The sequence below is a fragment of the Protopterus annectens genome, chromosome 3.part1, assembly GCF_019279795.1.
Source record: "Protopterus annectens isolate FY-2018-M chromosome 3.part1, PAN1.0, whole genome shotgun sequence".
Taxonomy (NCBI): Eukaryota; Metazoa; Chordata; order Ceratodontiformes; family Protopteridae; genus Protopterus; species Protopterus annectens.
Window position 1 is genome coordinate 216,075,505 of NC_056732.1, and position 17,316 is coordinate 216,092,820.

Below are 17,316 nucleotides of genomic sequence, written 5' to 3' on the forward strand. Positions count from 1 at the left end.
GTGTTGCTGTGTGTCTTGGTGCTGTGGGAACTGTGCTAGTTGTAGCAATCTTTTGTTCTGGAGTTCTCTGGTGTTTTGGTAAGTTTTTAGAGAGAGCCTCTGAGTAAGTTGATTTATGTGTTGGGTGTGTACTATGTGTATGTGTAGTGATACTATGTGCATGAGTAGTGGTAGGTGAGTTGACAACCTCTTCAGTGTTACTGTTTTGAGTGCGAGAAGCAGGGATTCAAGATTCTTCGTGTAGATACATCTCTTGCATTCTGTACTAGAGTGAGTTATTAGTAGAGGGTTTTCAGCGTACATGAGGCAGTTGCTACACTGCCTCAGGAGACCCAAGGCAAGGGAAACAAGGGTAGTCCAACTGTGCATAATGCTAGGTTTGAAGAACTGTTATCACAAAGAGGTGCTTTCTGGACTGAACTAGGAGGTGCACTGTAGATGGGTATTTCTGACAGGGTTTTTGGCTGGTGGGTTAATAGGTCACAGCTCACTAGCAATACTTCTTGGACCAGAGATGTACTAAAGATGAGGACTACACTAATGTACTATAGCTGTTTCTAAGGGTAAAATTGTCAGAATTATCTGTCTGGCTATGGGGCACAATTGTGCGGCAGTCACCGGTGCTGCTTGATGCACAAACAAGAAAAAACCCATTCAAATACGAGACTTAAATTTCAGTAGCTAAAAACTTAAAAAAAAATTAAAAAACTCAAAAGAACCAATTAGGGTGCTTACTCCAAACCTTAGACCAATCACCCTTCACCAGACAGGTTCCAGTCAGTGCACTTCTATCACAATGATGCAGAATGGCCCCTTCCGATCAAAGATAGCTTGAAAAATGTGATCAAAATACAATATCCACTACAAACAGACCCAGATGCAGCAAATCTGTATCTGGACTATGCTACAGACTGACAGATATTGAAATAACCGCTGTACACATGGTTTCCACCAGAGACAGATATTATTTTGCCTTGGTCCACGTTTTATAGAGCCAACAGGTCACATAGGGTTAGGGTTAGAATTAAGGTTAGGATTAGGGCTAACCCTATGTTTAACTCTAACCCTAACTCTAACCCTATCCCTCGAAAAAATTCATTAATCATAAAGAAACATCACTGTAACTGTAACTACTACTAATGGAAAACGAGATGTGTGATGTTAGCAACGAGGTGATTATTAATACAGATTTATGTATTAAGACAGAAGGTTGTTACACGGCATGCATACCTCTCAAATGTCTCTGATTTATTTTGATATTGTTTAGTAATTTACTGTTTAATAACATAGAGATGTATAGGTGTTTCTTAATGAACATCTCTATGTTATTAAACAGTAAATTACTAATCAGAGACATTTGAGAGGTATGCATGCCGTGTAACAACCTTCTGTCTTAATGCATAAATCCATATTAATAAACAGCTCGTTACTAGCATCATACATTGAATTTTCCATTAGTAGTAGATCCAGTTACAGTGTTGTTTCTTTATGATTATTGAATTGTAGTGCTCTCTCGAGCTAAAGTGCCGAATACCTGATGAATATTCATGAGGCCGGTGAATACATCACCACAAATATTAATTCATTATTCAAACATGGCACCTGGTGTTGGGTCGTGGGTGGGGTTTAGGCAGGACTTGCTACTGTGCATCTGGGGAGGTACTATTCAACAACAAAGCTTGCCAGGTATCAGTTTCACAGCTTACCCTCATTCCTAAACTGAACTTATGCTACTAGCCTTTTTATTTATTTAGATTTATTATTTGGGTAAGTGAGCTGTTTCAAAGACCCTTTTGTAGTCAAACTGAGCCTTCAAATAAAGATAAACATATCATTGTAAATAACAGACCATTCTTGTCTTAATATACAATATATTTTTATTAGAAAAAAGACTGTGGTCAGATATACATTAAGATGCAACATAAGTTTCAAGAAGATATCTAAGTTATTATGTTAAGTATACAGTAGTATTTGCAAGTAGTGAGACTGAAAAAAGTTGCTTCAGGGTGTATCTGTTCATTTCCAATTACAACAGTTAATAAGCACAAAAGTTATATAAGTGGGAAACCACCAAAGATCTAAATTTCCTTCATATTTCCTTAACAGGTGTGGAGTAAACCCTCCTATCTCAAACTTACAGAAATATGAAAAATAATTTTATGGTTGTGGTGACATCTGGTCATTTTTTAAATAGTCATTGACTTATTGTACACAACTAGTTACCTAAACCTTAGACAGGAATTTTGTTGCTACTGTAATTATTAGAGCTACAAGATTTTTTCAAATGTTTCTGCAATTAATTTGCTATAAAAATAAAACAAAAATCATTATTATCACTGTTACAGTAGCCTAAAGCTTAATGGGTTATGTCTTGCCCAGGGTATAACTTCCAGCCATTCTTCAAAAGTTTCTGGCTTCCCTCCACACATGTGCAAAGTAGCCTAGGCTCCAAAACTACTTAGTACTTTCTTGCACCCACAAGAACGCTCTTTCTGAGCTTTACAGAACTGACAGTCAGCCCTTATCTTCCTTTACTATCAAATAAGTCCCCTTTGGGAAACTCTTCCACACAAGATTTTTTTAACTAAAAATGGTATCAGTCCCTTTAAATAAACTGGCATTTATGTCTGTTCACTTTTTACAGGAACTGTCTTATTACACAGGATATTTTAGACGGAGCTAATTGTCTCTCTTTTGGCACATTTTGTGGTAGAAATGTGCTGGTTCTGTACTTCTGTTTCTAGTAGGGGAAAGTAAGTGTGTTTAGTGCTTAAATACACTTCGTGACAACTTACCTTCCAACTTTCTTCTTTCAGCTATGTTTACCAAGGAAAAAGATATTCCTCATTATTTAGGGACAAGAGTGTACTGTTTTTACATTAAGTTTGGTGATTATTAGGACTGTTGGAGAGAAAGTATCTGTAGTGCTTGTGATCACTTAAGTGAATACTTATCTTCTGATTGAGCTGCACATACCAGTGAACAGGTATCTCTCTGTCTGCAGGAACATGGATTTTATTGGTCCTATGGTTCCTTCTCCTTCTGCACCCCCCATAAAAAGCCACTAAGGGGCCCCTGCCTACTCTCTGGGTTCACTCAGTGCTTCAGCACAGAGAGTAGGCAAGGGCTCCTTAGTGACAACCAGAGCCTTTATAAGCCTAGCAGTACATCCTGACCCAATTGTGTCTCCATTTACTTTGGGTGTTTATTTAGAGGGGTATGTTAGCTAGCAGGTAGCTAAGGGTTTTGTGGGAAGGGGGTATGTTAGTTAGATAATATTTTACTTATCGATGCCCTCTAGCAGAGACATGGAGCCAGATCAGACCAGGGATGAATTTACAGTTTCCCATCTAATGGTCAAGGTTACATTTGAATAAGGTTAGGGATGAACTGTGCTTCACACAGACTGGGAGCCTGTTCCATACTGCAGGGATCCCTTGAGACATGTATGAGTCTCTCCAGAATGTTATATTCATGTTGCAGACAAAATTTAAATTCTTGGATCTAGTGTTTCTAGTGCTGTTTGTTTTTGAATGTGCAAAAGATCTATCAGGGCTGGATCTGTGAATGTCTTATATGCCAAGCATTTCAGTAACCTGTAAGAGACTGAATACAGATATAGTGCCCTAAGGAGATCTGTGTTGGACAGTGTGTTATTACCATGGATTCTCCTAGTAAGGAACCTCTGGGGCATTCCACCTGTTGCAAATGCCTGATCAGGTACATGCTGAATGGCACATTTTACTCAGTGGTGGGTTTGCTAAGAGTCAAGTAAAGTGGTACTATTACTTGCTGGGACCTGGACCTTATAAATTGAGCAACATGAAATAATTTTCTTATTGTCTTGGCTATGTGTTGATCAAAGGCCAGATTACTGTCTACGTATATTCTCAGATCCCTAATTACCAGGTCAACTCTTAGGGGTGTTTTATTGATGGAATATTTAGCTTGGATGGATGTTTTCCAAAAGGGCACTTTAATGCATTTCTTGACATTGTGTTTTAATATGTAAATCTAATAGCTTGCAATTTAGGGTTTTAGACAATATCAGAAACCCCAGGAGGAACAGGTGCAGATGATCATTGGCAAAGCAGCTTGGTCTGTTAACCTTGTCCTCCCATGTTGATGGATATTGAATTCCCCTGGAATGATACCAGAAACTAAGGCAGCTGTTAAAATCAATCAATTTTTGTTCATACTGCAGCATCATTCTTGGTGAAGGTAGAATGTTGCTCAATGCAAGGCACATACCTGTCTGTGACATATATTCCAAGATATCCAGAATGTTTCTTTTCATATAATCCATTGAGGTAGATCTCAGGTCATTTACACCCACGTGGACTATGATGGAATAATATCGGTACCTGTGTTGCGGTAACTTGAGTGCATGCATGATACTGTGGATCCTTGTTCCAGATAAGCAAGTAACTGTTTCATTTCCATGTGTAGCCTGGTGAGTGGGATTACTGTGTGTCATTCAATGGAATCCCCTATGACAAGAATCCTAGGTAAGGTGCTTGCTTGCCTTATGGACTGCAGTCTTGGTGGGGCCAGTAGGTGTAGGGATATGTATGGTGTTTGTTGATGTTTTTGCTGTGGGTGTTTGATACCACTGAGGATAGGCATTGCTGTTTGCAAGCTTAGAAGATCTTTGAGGTTTGGGAGGGTTTCTTTTAAGTGCCTCAGCATAAGATGATCTATGTGTGTGGTTAGCAGTATGTGTGGCGGACATAGTGTGTGTGATTTTGACAACCTTGTTTGTAAGCAATATTTTTTAATCCAAGGAAGTTTTGTATGTACATCTCCTACATATTGTGTTAGTTTCCTTAAGGATTAAATGGTTGTCTGAGAATATGAGACAACTGCTATTTTGTCTCAGGATGGCCATATCCACCAAGCTGGCCACAGAGACACTTGGAATGTGCATATCCATGTTGTCTATACCTGTATTAGGGTAGGCTATTATAGTTTAAGGAATGGGTTTTACAGATGTTTCCTGAGGTGGCTTCTAGGGTTAAGGACAAGATGTTCAAGTGAGTGCAAGAACTACTGTGGCATCAGCCTGCTCTACATCACTGGCAAATAATATAGATAATACAATCCAGGATGCAGAAAAAATGCGAGCAAACCAGCAGTGAAGAACAGGCTAGATTCAGACCAAACAGAGGATGCTGTGCTCAAATCTTCGCCATCCATCAGCTAATGGAGGAAAGAATCCAGTGTGGACAAAATACAGTTATTGTCTGTTTCAATTTCAAGTCTGCATTTGACTGTATCCACTGGCCTGCCCTGTGGAAGACATTGGAGATGGAGCATGTGCCAAAGAAAATCTTCAGATCCTTCAAACATTGTACAATGGTTCATCTAGCCAGATGCGCATTCAGAACAAACTGTCTGAAGAGCTTACCATCAAGACTGGGGTTCCTCAAGTTGATGTGGTCTCTCCACTGCTGTTCAACACAGTGGTGGACACCATCATAAGGAGAGTAATTGGGGGCAGTAACAGAGGCCAGTGCAATGAAGCCTATTCAGTGATCGACCTAATGTTGGCTGATGACAGAGTCATTTTCACAAACTGTGATGCTGAGGGCACAGATATCCTTTACGACATTATCTGCATCACCCAACTGTATGGCCTACTAATAAATGTGGACAAGACCAAAGTGATGGCAACTAATGGGTCACAAGCCACCATCCACCTCAGTGAGTTCAGATCAAACAAAATTAAGAATTTAAGTATCTGAGTTCACTGGTCCAGGAGGAGAAGGTGGCATCAACAGCTGAAGTCCATAGCAGGATTGGACAAGCCACCGCAACATTTGCCTAACTCAAGTGGTGTCTATGGAAGAGGACAAACATTGCTATCACCACCAAGATTCACCTTTTACAGCCACTGATCTTGTCAATTCTCCTTTATGGATTGGAAACATGGATCCTCCTCAAGCCAGACCTGAACAAACTTGACGTTTTCCAGATGTGATGCCTGCACCAAATCTTGGGAATCGCACTTTGTGACCACATTAAAAATCAGAACATTTGGACCAGATCTGATCAGCAGCCAATGATCAACAAGCAGATCCAGAAAAGGAGGCTGTGCTTGGTTGGACGTGTGTAGGATGGACATCCACTGCTTGCCATACTATTATGGATAGAGTTCATAAATCTGCATCAAAGAAGATATGGGCTAAACAGGTTGAAGAAGACTTGAGAAGCTGGTGACTTGACTACAGAAAGCCAGAAACATTGCCATGAACCAAACAGCATGGAAAGGCATGATGAAGGAAGTCTGGAATCTGGCAGCACCCACAGCAGCATACTGACTATAGGGTTGACCACCTCCGCCAGCTGCCAGCTAGGGATAAAAGAAGAAAAAAGAAGTCAAGATGTTAGATAGTGCTGGGATATGGTATTAGTGTTAACCGACACAAAAAACTAGCTGCTCTAAGCTTAACTCCATGCAATGCCTCACTGCATTACAGGTTACAGTCCTAATACTAGCTTTATATGTAAATTTTACTATCTGAGCATTTGCTTCTGTATAGGACATTGTCAACCACAGCTGCTTCCTGGGCTGAAGTGCCTTCCTTCAGTCGGCCTCCATCTGGAGATGTCCCTAAAGAAAAGAATCAAAAAAAAAAATTAGACATAATTCTTCTGAAAATAGAGTTTCCGGTAATAAAATTGAATTACTTACCTTGGCTTAGGGCTTATTCAGGTTTTGAATCCTATGGAACAGCAAAGAAATTTGAGTGTAAATCATGGTTTCACTATTCCTAAGAAAATGTTATCACAGGATTCTGATGAGAATAGAGACAGAGATTCATTTATGTTTTCTTCACATATCCTTGACTGTTATTCTGAGAACAGTGATTCCTCATTTTCCTCTATTGCAGATTTTTTCTTTGCTGAAGCAGTGCCCAGAATAAATAATTTATTTCAGTGGGAACAGTTGGTTGTTCCCTCTTCTTTAAGGATATATTATTACATTTTATAAGTGGATATGCCACATTCTACTCCTATTCCTCTTATTATGCCAGACTTGGAGTACTGTTTTGACTAGGCCTGCAAAAATACTGATATACAATTGTCAGCCTCTAAAGAGGCAGAGGAAATGTACAATGTTCTTCAGTTTAACAAGTGTTTTCTCATCTCGGATCTGACCCAGCAGATATTTTTATTTTTTGTTTCCAGCTGCTAAAACGATTTTGGTGAATGCACTCCTTCTTCTTCTTCGAAGAAGGATGGTAAAGCCTTTGACAGTATTGAGAAGAGAATCTTTTCTTCTTCTTCTTCTACTTTAGCCTTCAGAATTTTGAACTACCAAGCAAATATGTTGAAGTGCAATGCTGGCTTGTGTTGACAGTCTGAGGAACTTTTCTATCACTTTTACTTCAGGACGTAGGTCCTTTCTGAAGCATATTACTTCTACCCTTTCTCAAGTGTCTAAACATTTTTTAAAGAGTGCATATGATCATGCTGACTCTCTGTCCAGGGCTATTGTTACTGCCACTGTGATGAGATGTTATAATTGAGTATATAGTCAGATGTTTTCAGAAGATGTTAAATCTGACATTGTGAATTCTTAATGCAACATGTTTTCCAGGTCTGAACGATTCAATGGCTATTAATTCTGTTTTAAAGTTGAAATATTATGATGATACATAGTCCACTGTTATTTCTGTTTTTATCCTTGTGTATGGTTTTACCTTGCAATCAGTTTTAATTAGTAAGTTGGGTCCAACAGTGTATCATGTGATTTTAATTATGTATAAAGAAAGTGTCATTAATAATAGATTTAGTCCTAATAAGTTCTATGTGATGTACAGAACAAAAGCGTTAAACGTGTTCTAATAAATTTTGAGTTTGGAATACTGTTGCCTTCTTCTTGGACCCACAGAATGTATCAGTTTGTGTTTGGTGTGTTTCTGTGGAGTATTTAATTTTACCTGTTGTTACTGCCACTGAGATGAGATATTATGCCTGAGTATATAGTCAGATGTTTTCAGAAGATGGTAAATCTGGCATTGTGAATTCTCCTTTGTATAAAGAGGTTTTGTCTGGTCCTTCTAATTAGGTATTCAAATAGTTTGATGAAAGAGGCAAATTGATTCGGGGGGGGGGGGGTGTATTACTGAGATTTTCAGTCCTCTTTTCCTAAATCTACTAAAACCATGGTTCTTTTTTTCAAAAAGCAACATAAGCAGTCCCAACAAGCTTCTAGCAAACAGGGTTCTAGGAAACAGTGGCAGGGGAGATCTAATAAAAAGCAGGGATACTTTCAGAAAAGGGGACAGACCTCCACTCCAGAATGACTATTCCAGCATTTTTAGCCCCATGCCAGTCCTTCAAATCTGTCCCAGAAACTGGTTCTCAGTCTTCCCCTTTGGCATCTCACTGTTTCACACAAGTGGATTTTGAATGTAGCCCAGGAGAGTTACAGATGGCAAAGCTGTTTATTCAGGAGTATGGATTAAAAAAGTATTCTGTTATGGCAGCTGAGGATGTATGTGGAGAGGCTAAACAAAAGATAATACAACACTGAGAAACTGGAAGTTCTTATTTATGGATATAGATAGCAAGATACAAGCAGTAAACATGTTTTAGTCCCTTTAGTTTTATATACATGTCAGGCATATTTTTATCAATCAGAAGAGAAGCTGCGGGTGATAATTAATAAAGGGTTGAAGAAATTTATCTTGGAGGGGAAAAGGGCAAGGGTCAAGTGGGATGAGCTGATTCTTCCAACTGAATAAGGTTGTTTATGATTACCTGATTTGAAGGGATATTTTAGAGCTACACTGTTAAGGAGCATATACATAATTTATTTATTTATTTGCATTTGTTTACCGGGAGGACTCCTGGGCCAGGGTGAGCCCATTTTCAGTAGAGGCCCAGGGAGAAAAGCTCCAAAAACAAACAGCATGATAATGCTACAGAATGAAAATACAGAAGTCAAGCAGTGAAGGTAAAGAGCACTACATTACAGAATAGGTGATACAATAAAACAGATAATACTAGTTACAGAGATGTTATATTTTTATGTATGCAAGCCAAACAAGAATACAACTGATGACATGGGATAATAGCGAATGTGTGAACATTACATTATTGCAGTTTTGCAGTAGAGATGGAAAGATGGAGAACAGCAGATTAAAGATTCTGAGAGTAAGGTATAGCCTTAGACCTATTGTTATATAGGCATCAAGACTGAATAGAAGATATGGTAGGTAACTGATATAGCAGATTGTGTGTGGCTGGGTGGTACATGTTGGACTTAGTAAGTTGGAAGCACTGAATGTATATATGAGGAGTCTGAGCCGTAAGTGAGATAGGGAGGATGGGTTAGGAGGTTAGACAGGAGGAGATTAGAAAAGATTGTTAAGAAAGACTGGATAAGCAATTCACAAAGAAACAATGGGAGGACATATGTATGGCTCCCAAATAAGCAACAAAGTCTAAAAGATTTAAGATTTTTGCTTGGAAGTGTTTGCATAGGTATTTTTATATCCCAGGCAGACTCCAAAGAATTTTTCCTTAGGTAGATGAAAAATGGATTTGTAATTGCACTAAACATCCTCTAGCCATTACCTAGATCATAGAACCTTTCTGCTATTTCCCTTTTCCTTGTTACACTCACATTTCTATTACTACTAATGATATTTTCCTGTGATCTCCATCTCTATTACCTCTACCTTTTCTACCCTTTCTTCTGTTGCCACTCACAACTTCCTACATGTTTCCTTATCATATTCTCTCTTTTATTTTCCTCTCTTATTCTGTAATTGCTGTAGCCTCTAAATTTCTTCCCTAACCCTCAATCTCAGTTCTTCTTCTGTCATCATTGCATCTTATTTTCTCTCGGATTACTATATCAACTTTAATTGCATTAAATGTATTTATTTATTTTATTTTACATTTGTTGACTGGGATAGTCTGACTGGATACCTGTCCATTTTCAGCGGAGACCCGGAGAGAAAAGCTCCATACATACATGCATAAAAACTGTTACATTAAACAAGTTAAAGCACTGTTACAGATACAATACATAAGATAAAAGTCATTCATTCTGTCATATATAAATCTGATTTGTTATAGTATATCAATTAAAAAGCAATGTAGGGGTGGCCAAAAGACCTCTTTAGCACATGTTTATATTGCCAGAGTTAGTCAGGATTAGAGCAAGGACATAACCAATGCCTTTTAAAATACTTATTTTTTGCATTAACTATAGTTCTACTATATTGTGTTAGTTTTATAAAGTATGTATTATCAAGTGGTGTATATGTTCCAAGTGTTTTTTGTCAGTAATCTTTTCCTCCATTGTTCCTATATATACTTAAAGTGTATGCCGTGATTTACTATGTATCCTATTTTGTGTTTCACGTGGAGATTTTCTCCCTAGGCCTCCACTGAAAATGATCTGATATTGTCAAATTTTCATTTTGTCTTCACATATAGGTTCAGATCTGAACCATCAGATCTGACTTGGCCGTTACTAAGCTTGTGGCAACCAAAAAGCTCTTGGATATCTCCTTTTACCACAATGCACCTCTCCATGTTACCTCAGATCTCATTTGCTGCTTTGTTAAGACATGGTCTAACCATTTGCTCTTGGACATCCAGGTGATATTTCTACATTTCACAACCCTTTTAAGCTAAATTCTTCTTTTTCTGTGTAGTGCAATTAGTTCCTTTCCTTCCTGTTTCTCTTTCTAAATCAACTTTGCCCACAGTAACCATTTTTATTAGGTTATTTTCCTTTCCTTACCTTCCCGTTTACCCTTAGTGGTATCTTTACTACTATTGTTAGTAGCTTCTCCTCTCCTCGAGGTGCCTTTCTATATTTAAAAAAAAAAAAAAAAAAAAAAAAAAGGAGTTTTCATCTTCTTTACCTTTTCAGTATTTCTTCTTCTTTTCTGATTTGTGCGCACAAACGTGTGTCTATGTGCTCTCAGCCTTTTCTTTTCTCTTGTTTTGGCTGAGAGGCAAGATAAGCTTACGAGCTTCAAAAAATGTACTAAGTATGGTCACAAAATGCCATAGAGTGACTCACACACTCTGTGTGTTTACTGCTTGGGGCCACTCCACCTGCAGGAAAACAGTGCTATTTGCCATTGCTTTAACCACTGAGCCCTGGTTGAAAGGAAAAATAAACTTATTCTGAGGGGTTTGTTACCACTGTTTTTTAGTGAGGCCATTTCTGGTAGTGACCCCAAATCTGTGGCTAAATCTAGATTGGCTCATTCGAGCCCTGCTTCTTCTGCCTCTAAAAGTACAGATAGATGGAAGAAGAGGCTTCCATCAGCTCCAACAGATCCCTCAGAGCTGAGATCTATGTCTTCCAAATATTCTGACTCTATGACTCAATCAGAGCCTTTGGCACTGAGTACTTCTTCCACGGATCCAGCTCCTTCAGCTCCGAGCCTTTCCAGTCTTGATAGGTAGGAGCCATTGTGGTCAGATCCAATCTCCATCTCCAGCCCTTTTAAGGCTATAACCTGCCTGCCAAGGACTTGGCACTCCCCTTCTGTAGACCCTGTGCCTTCAAGGGTACCATCTCCATTTCTAAGCAGACCAAGGTCTCCTTCTGTGTCTTCTTCCCATTTTACCAGAAGCCCTATGGAAGAGGACATGGAATGGATGGTCCAGAAAATTTTGTAGGTGGAGGGTATTACTAAGTCCTACTTGCCTTTGACCCAAATGGTCCAAGGTCTATCCAAGCCATCCACTCCCCCTTTGGTTCCTCCTCTGACTTCAGGACAAGCCTCAGAGTTATCAGATCCAATACCCATGGCGACGTCTTGCTCAGATCTGAAGATTTTCTTTTCCTCAGATCAGAAATTTGCTTAGAGCTCTTCATCCTTCTCAGAGCTGGAGAGCACTAGGAGCCATAACAAGCCTGGTGGATCATGGGTGAGGTCGAGTCCCAGACCTTCTGAGCAGTCTCTGCACCTCAGGGTGTCTGCACAGGTGAACTCAGCGCCGGCTTCAACCATGGGAGACCTGTCTTCAGAGCTGGAGAGGACTCCTTCCCACAAGCATGGCTTGCTGAAGATGGACTCCCTCTCCACTCAGGAGCAGTCAGCTTTTGAGGATCTGGAGAGGGCTATAGCTGTGTCTGTAACTAGGAAGTCACCTCCCCACTCAGATCCTCAGCCCCATCTACACTTTCTGCACACTTTTTCTGACCAGGATGTTTCACAGGGACAGAGGGACCTTAGGCCCCAGGAGACCCATTGGGGTACCCCTGCCTTTTCTAATATGACCCCAGAGTATCCCACTGAGGAGGTCCTTCAGAAGAGGACCTGTAAGAGGAAGTATTTGGGCTTCACTGAGGAGTCAGTCACATATGACACTGACCTTAATGAGGCAGAATGATCCCCGTGGTCACCTCCTAAGGATGTTTCCTTTGGGGACATCTTGGAAATCTTACAACAGGAAAGAGCAGTATGGAGGTATGGGCCTCCTGGAAATTGATTATATGTATAGATCTGCAATCATGGGACTGCAAACATATCTGCTGACCTCACAAGACCCAAACACAGTGAAAGTTTTGAAACATGAGGAGAATAAATCAAGATGACTTCTCTGCTTAGTCTAGCAGCAGCATATCAGTGTCAAGCAGGAATGGAAATCACACCAGAAGTAGATAAAACTCAGGCTGCAACCAAATGCACCAAAAAACAAAAGAAATAATATAAGGTAAGAAATGTAGAAAATGCATAAATATAGTTCCAAGAGTAGAAATCTTCTGGAAGAACCTTTTGTTGATCTGGATTGAATGCAGGAATGGTTAAGGAGAGGCAAATTCAAACCAAGAGATGAAAGGTTAATATTGGTGGCCCAAAATAGTGGGCTATGCACATGTTGGTTTACAAAGTCCATTGAACATGTGGGACAAATAGACAAATGTAGGTTTTGTAAAACAGAATTAGAAACAGTCGCACACCTCATTGCTGGATGCAACATACTAATGGCAGAAGGACTGTATACTGTAAGGCATAATGATGGGACAAGACTGTTGCACTGAGGATTGTGCAAACATTATGCTATTGAAGTGGCTGAAAAACAATGGAAACACGAACCACAAACCATCATAGAAAATGATGAAGTCTACATTACATGGGATCACCCACTGCCAACTGTTCAAAAGACAGATGTGAGAAAACCAGATATAATGGTCCATGAAAAGAAGACAAAAGTAGCATTGATCATTGAAATTGCAACACCCAGTGACTACAGTGTCTTGCATACAGAGAGACACAAAGTCATAAAATATCAGGATTTAAAGGTAGAAACAAGAGCAATGTGGAAGAAAGATACCCAGACAGTTCCAATACATGTAACTCCATAAGAATTGCAGGAGTCGTCTTTGCTGGGCATATTGTGGGTGCTGTAAAGACCACTTCTGGCTGAGATCAAAGAATGAAACAATACTAATTTCATGAACTTTAATTGTATTTTGACTTAGCAATGGAGTCCATTCCCATCATGGTATTAGAAACCCAAAAGTTTTGGAGAAATTAAAATAAAACAGAGAGGTGGCTGGCAGTCCAGTAATCCTTCACCTGAGGAGTTGGTGTACCTCGTGGCCTTCAGATCTTGACTGTCTACCTCCTGGGTCACTCCGCCCACTGATGAGCTCATAGAATTGATCTCTTAGTGGGCATGGGAGAGCCCAGATTCCATTGAAACAATCCCCAGGAGGCCAAACAAGATAATTATTGCATCAGCTGACAAAACTTTTTGGATAAAGGGGGTTGCAGTAGATGCCATTGTGGTGGCAGCAGCTACCAAAAATGGAACTACTGGAAGAGAGGTCCATTATTCATCCTCCAAATAAGGATTCCAGGATGATGGATGGTGTGGAAAGTGAGTATTTCCTTCAGTGACCTTTGCCTTACAATTGTTGAATTATCTTTTCCATTTCACCAGGTTGTCCTTTTCTTCAGCTACCCTTGCCTTACAATCACTGAATTACTTTTTCCATTTCACCAGGTTGCAGAGGGATCTGGTTAAGGTGCTTTCAGATACCACTGAGGGAGTCTGAGAGAAGGTTGCTTCCCAGCTGGCAACCCTGCATTCTGTAGCAAACTCTTCCATGAGGCTCATCGCTCATGCAGCCAAAGGAATGAGTAGAATGGCGGGTTCTGATATATCGAAGAGGAGGCATGCTTGGATGCATCTGTGAAACTTTATGGAGCCTTTTAAGTCTTAGTTCATCAATGCTCCATTTGACGCAACGTTCCTTTTTGGTCCCAAGGTGAAAGACATGTTATCCAGGTGTGAGAAAGAGGGTAAGACCCTTTCTGCTGTGTGCATACATTTTTCTGCCCCTCAGAGACCTTATCCTAAGGGTCAGAGAGGAGGTGGGAAAATGTGGTTCAAGAAATCACAAGGGTCTTACCAAGGTGGAAAGTGTTCCCCCAGGGGCAGAGGGGGGGGGAACAATTCTAGAAGACACTATCCTTGAGGCAGAGGAGGCCCACAGAATCAAAGTTCCAGAGAGCCCTTCTTTGGAAAACCCTTCTAGCGCTCCCGAAAATAGGCCCGACTGACCACCTCTGGAAGCAGTTGGGGGTCAGCTATCCCTGCACTGGGGAGCCTGGCTAAGAATAACCACCAATGTATGGGTGTAGACTGTAGAGGATAATATCCAGAGGTTATCTAATCCCCTTTTCTCAAGAGCCCCCCAACAGAAAAATCTTGGATGTCCCACCCAGTCAAAGGGATCAAGCAGTTATTCAAATTCAGAAATTGCTGAAAAAAAAAAGAGTCATCCAAGAGATCCCCCCAGACCAGAGAGGACTTGGAACTTACTCAAGGCTCTTTTTAGTTCCAAAGAAAACAGGGGACTGGAGACCATTTTTGGATCTCAGCAGACTAAACAAGTCAGTTCGGTGCACAAGTTCCAAATGGTCATGGTACAGTCCAGACGTCTCTTTTTGGAATAGGATGACTGGATGCTCTCCATAGACCTTCAGGATGTGTACTACCACATAAAAATGGACAGGCGATCCAGAAGGTAGTTATGCTTTTGGCTGGAAGCCAGTCATTACCAGTTTAGAGCACTGGTCTCACTACAGTCCCCAGGGTGCTCATCAAATGCATGGCAGTGGTAGTGGCTCACTTGAGATGACAAGGATTCTGTGTGTTTCTCCTATTTGGATGACTGGCTCATTTCCACCCTGACTAGGTATCTACTTATTCAGGCAAGATCCAGATCTGTACAGAGCTAGGTATAACCATAAACTACGAAAAGTCACACTTTGACCCCACTCAAACACTGGAGTTTACAGGAGCAATTTTGGACACAAATCAGATGATTGCAATACTTCCACAATGCAGAGTGCTAATGATCAGGCACCAAATACATAAACTACTCCAGAACAAGAAGCTAGCCAACTGTCATATCTTACAGGCTCTAGGCTCAGTGGCGACTGCTATAGTCTTAGTCCCACTGGCGAAATTCCACATGTGAATACTTCAATGATTTCTGGCCTCACAGTGGTCAGTTATTCATCAACAGATGTCTTATCAGATAATCATTATGGACACCTGCAGGACAGCCCTATTATGGTGGATTCATTCAGATCAAGTAATGCAGGGTTGACCCTTTGTTCCACCGCAGCCACAGGCCATGGTGACTAAGGACGCTTCCCAGATAGGGTGGGGGGCATTATCTGGGGAAGATGGTTCAAGTCACCTGATCTCCCAACAAGGCCAATTTACACATAAACATCCTGGAGATGAGAGCAGTGCTCCTATCACTGCAGACCTTTTAAACTGCACTTCCTTTGGGAACAGTGGAGATTCAGTCAGACAACAGTCTGTAGTCTGGTACATAAACAAGCAAGGAGGAACCAGATCATGCCCCCCTGTGTGGAGAAGTGCCCAGAGTGTGCCATGGGCAATTTCATCCAACCACTTTCTTATAGCAAAGCACATTCTGGGAAAGTCCAACGTGATTGTGGACAAGTTGAGCAGATCCCTTCTTATGCCTGAGTGGTCCCTCAACCAGAAAGTAGCAGAAGAAATTTTCCGCAGATGGGTCAACCCTGCTGCGACCGCTTTTCATCCCCGCTGAACAAAGACAGCAGCTACTTTGCCCTGATCCCTCCAAATGGGGAGTCCCCGAGGGATGGTCTCATATATGATTGGCCTCCCAATCTCTTTTACACCTTTGCCCCTACTTCCTTGATGCCCAAATATCTCCAGAAAGCAAAGAGGTTGAAGAGAACAGTAATCCTCATTGCCCTGTTTTGGCCTCAACAAAACTGTTTTCCCTTCCTTTGGCCTCATTTACAGGAAAAAACATGGATTCTGGAACCCACTCCAGACCTTCTGTTGACCCCATCAGGAATGATTCATGACAATATGTCCAACCTCAGGCTGACGACTTGGTTCCTCCAATTCCATTTATACCCAGACAACCTATACTCTCCTCTCCGGTTCACCATATTTTGATATCATCCCATAACCAGTCCACTCAAAAGCTGTATAGGAGCAAATGGAGGAGGTTTGTAACATGGGCTCAGCAACATGAAGTAGATCCCTTCACAGCTCCTATTCATTCCATTCTAGAATTTCTGGCTCAACTCTTTGACAATGAGGTAGCTGCCTCTACTATTAAAGTGCAGTTAGCAGCTATCTCTTGTTTTTCACATTGGGAAAGATAATTTGTCACTGATTTCCAACAAGCTTTGCAAGGCCTTCTTGAAAGGGACTTTATTACTAAGGCTCCCCCACAAGGATCCCTCTCCTCCTTGGGTCTTTAACTTCATGCTACGTCTTATTCTCCAACTCCATTTTCAACCCTCAGTGACATGTGATATAAAATTTTTGTCTTGGAAGACCATATTCCTAGTAGCCATTACATTGGCTAGAAGAATATCTTTCTAAACTCCATAGCTGATTTTCTATAAAGACAGGGTTTCCTTGCACACCAGCCCTTCTTTTTTACCTAAAGTTGTTTCTGAGACTAATGTCAATCAAACCATTAACTTGCCCGTTTTCTTCCCTAACTTCACTAATAAAGGTGAATACATACTGCATCTGTTGGATGTCCATAGACAATTACATTTTTATCTGCACAGGACAAAAGAATTTAGGAAGGCAGATCAATTGTTTATTTCCTTCTCAGGCCCTAGGAGAAGCCTACCAGTGTCTGAGGTTACTCTAGCAAAATGACTATCTGACTGCATTACTCTAGTCTACAGCAAACAAGGTATAGATCTTTCCAAACCTGTCCAAGCTCACTCAACCAGGGCCATGGCCACTTAGACAATTTTTCAGGCTAATGCATCCTTGGATGAA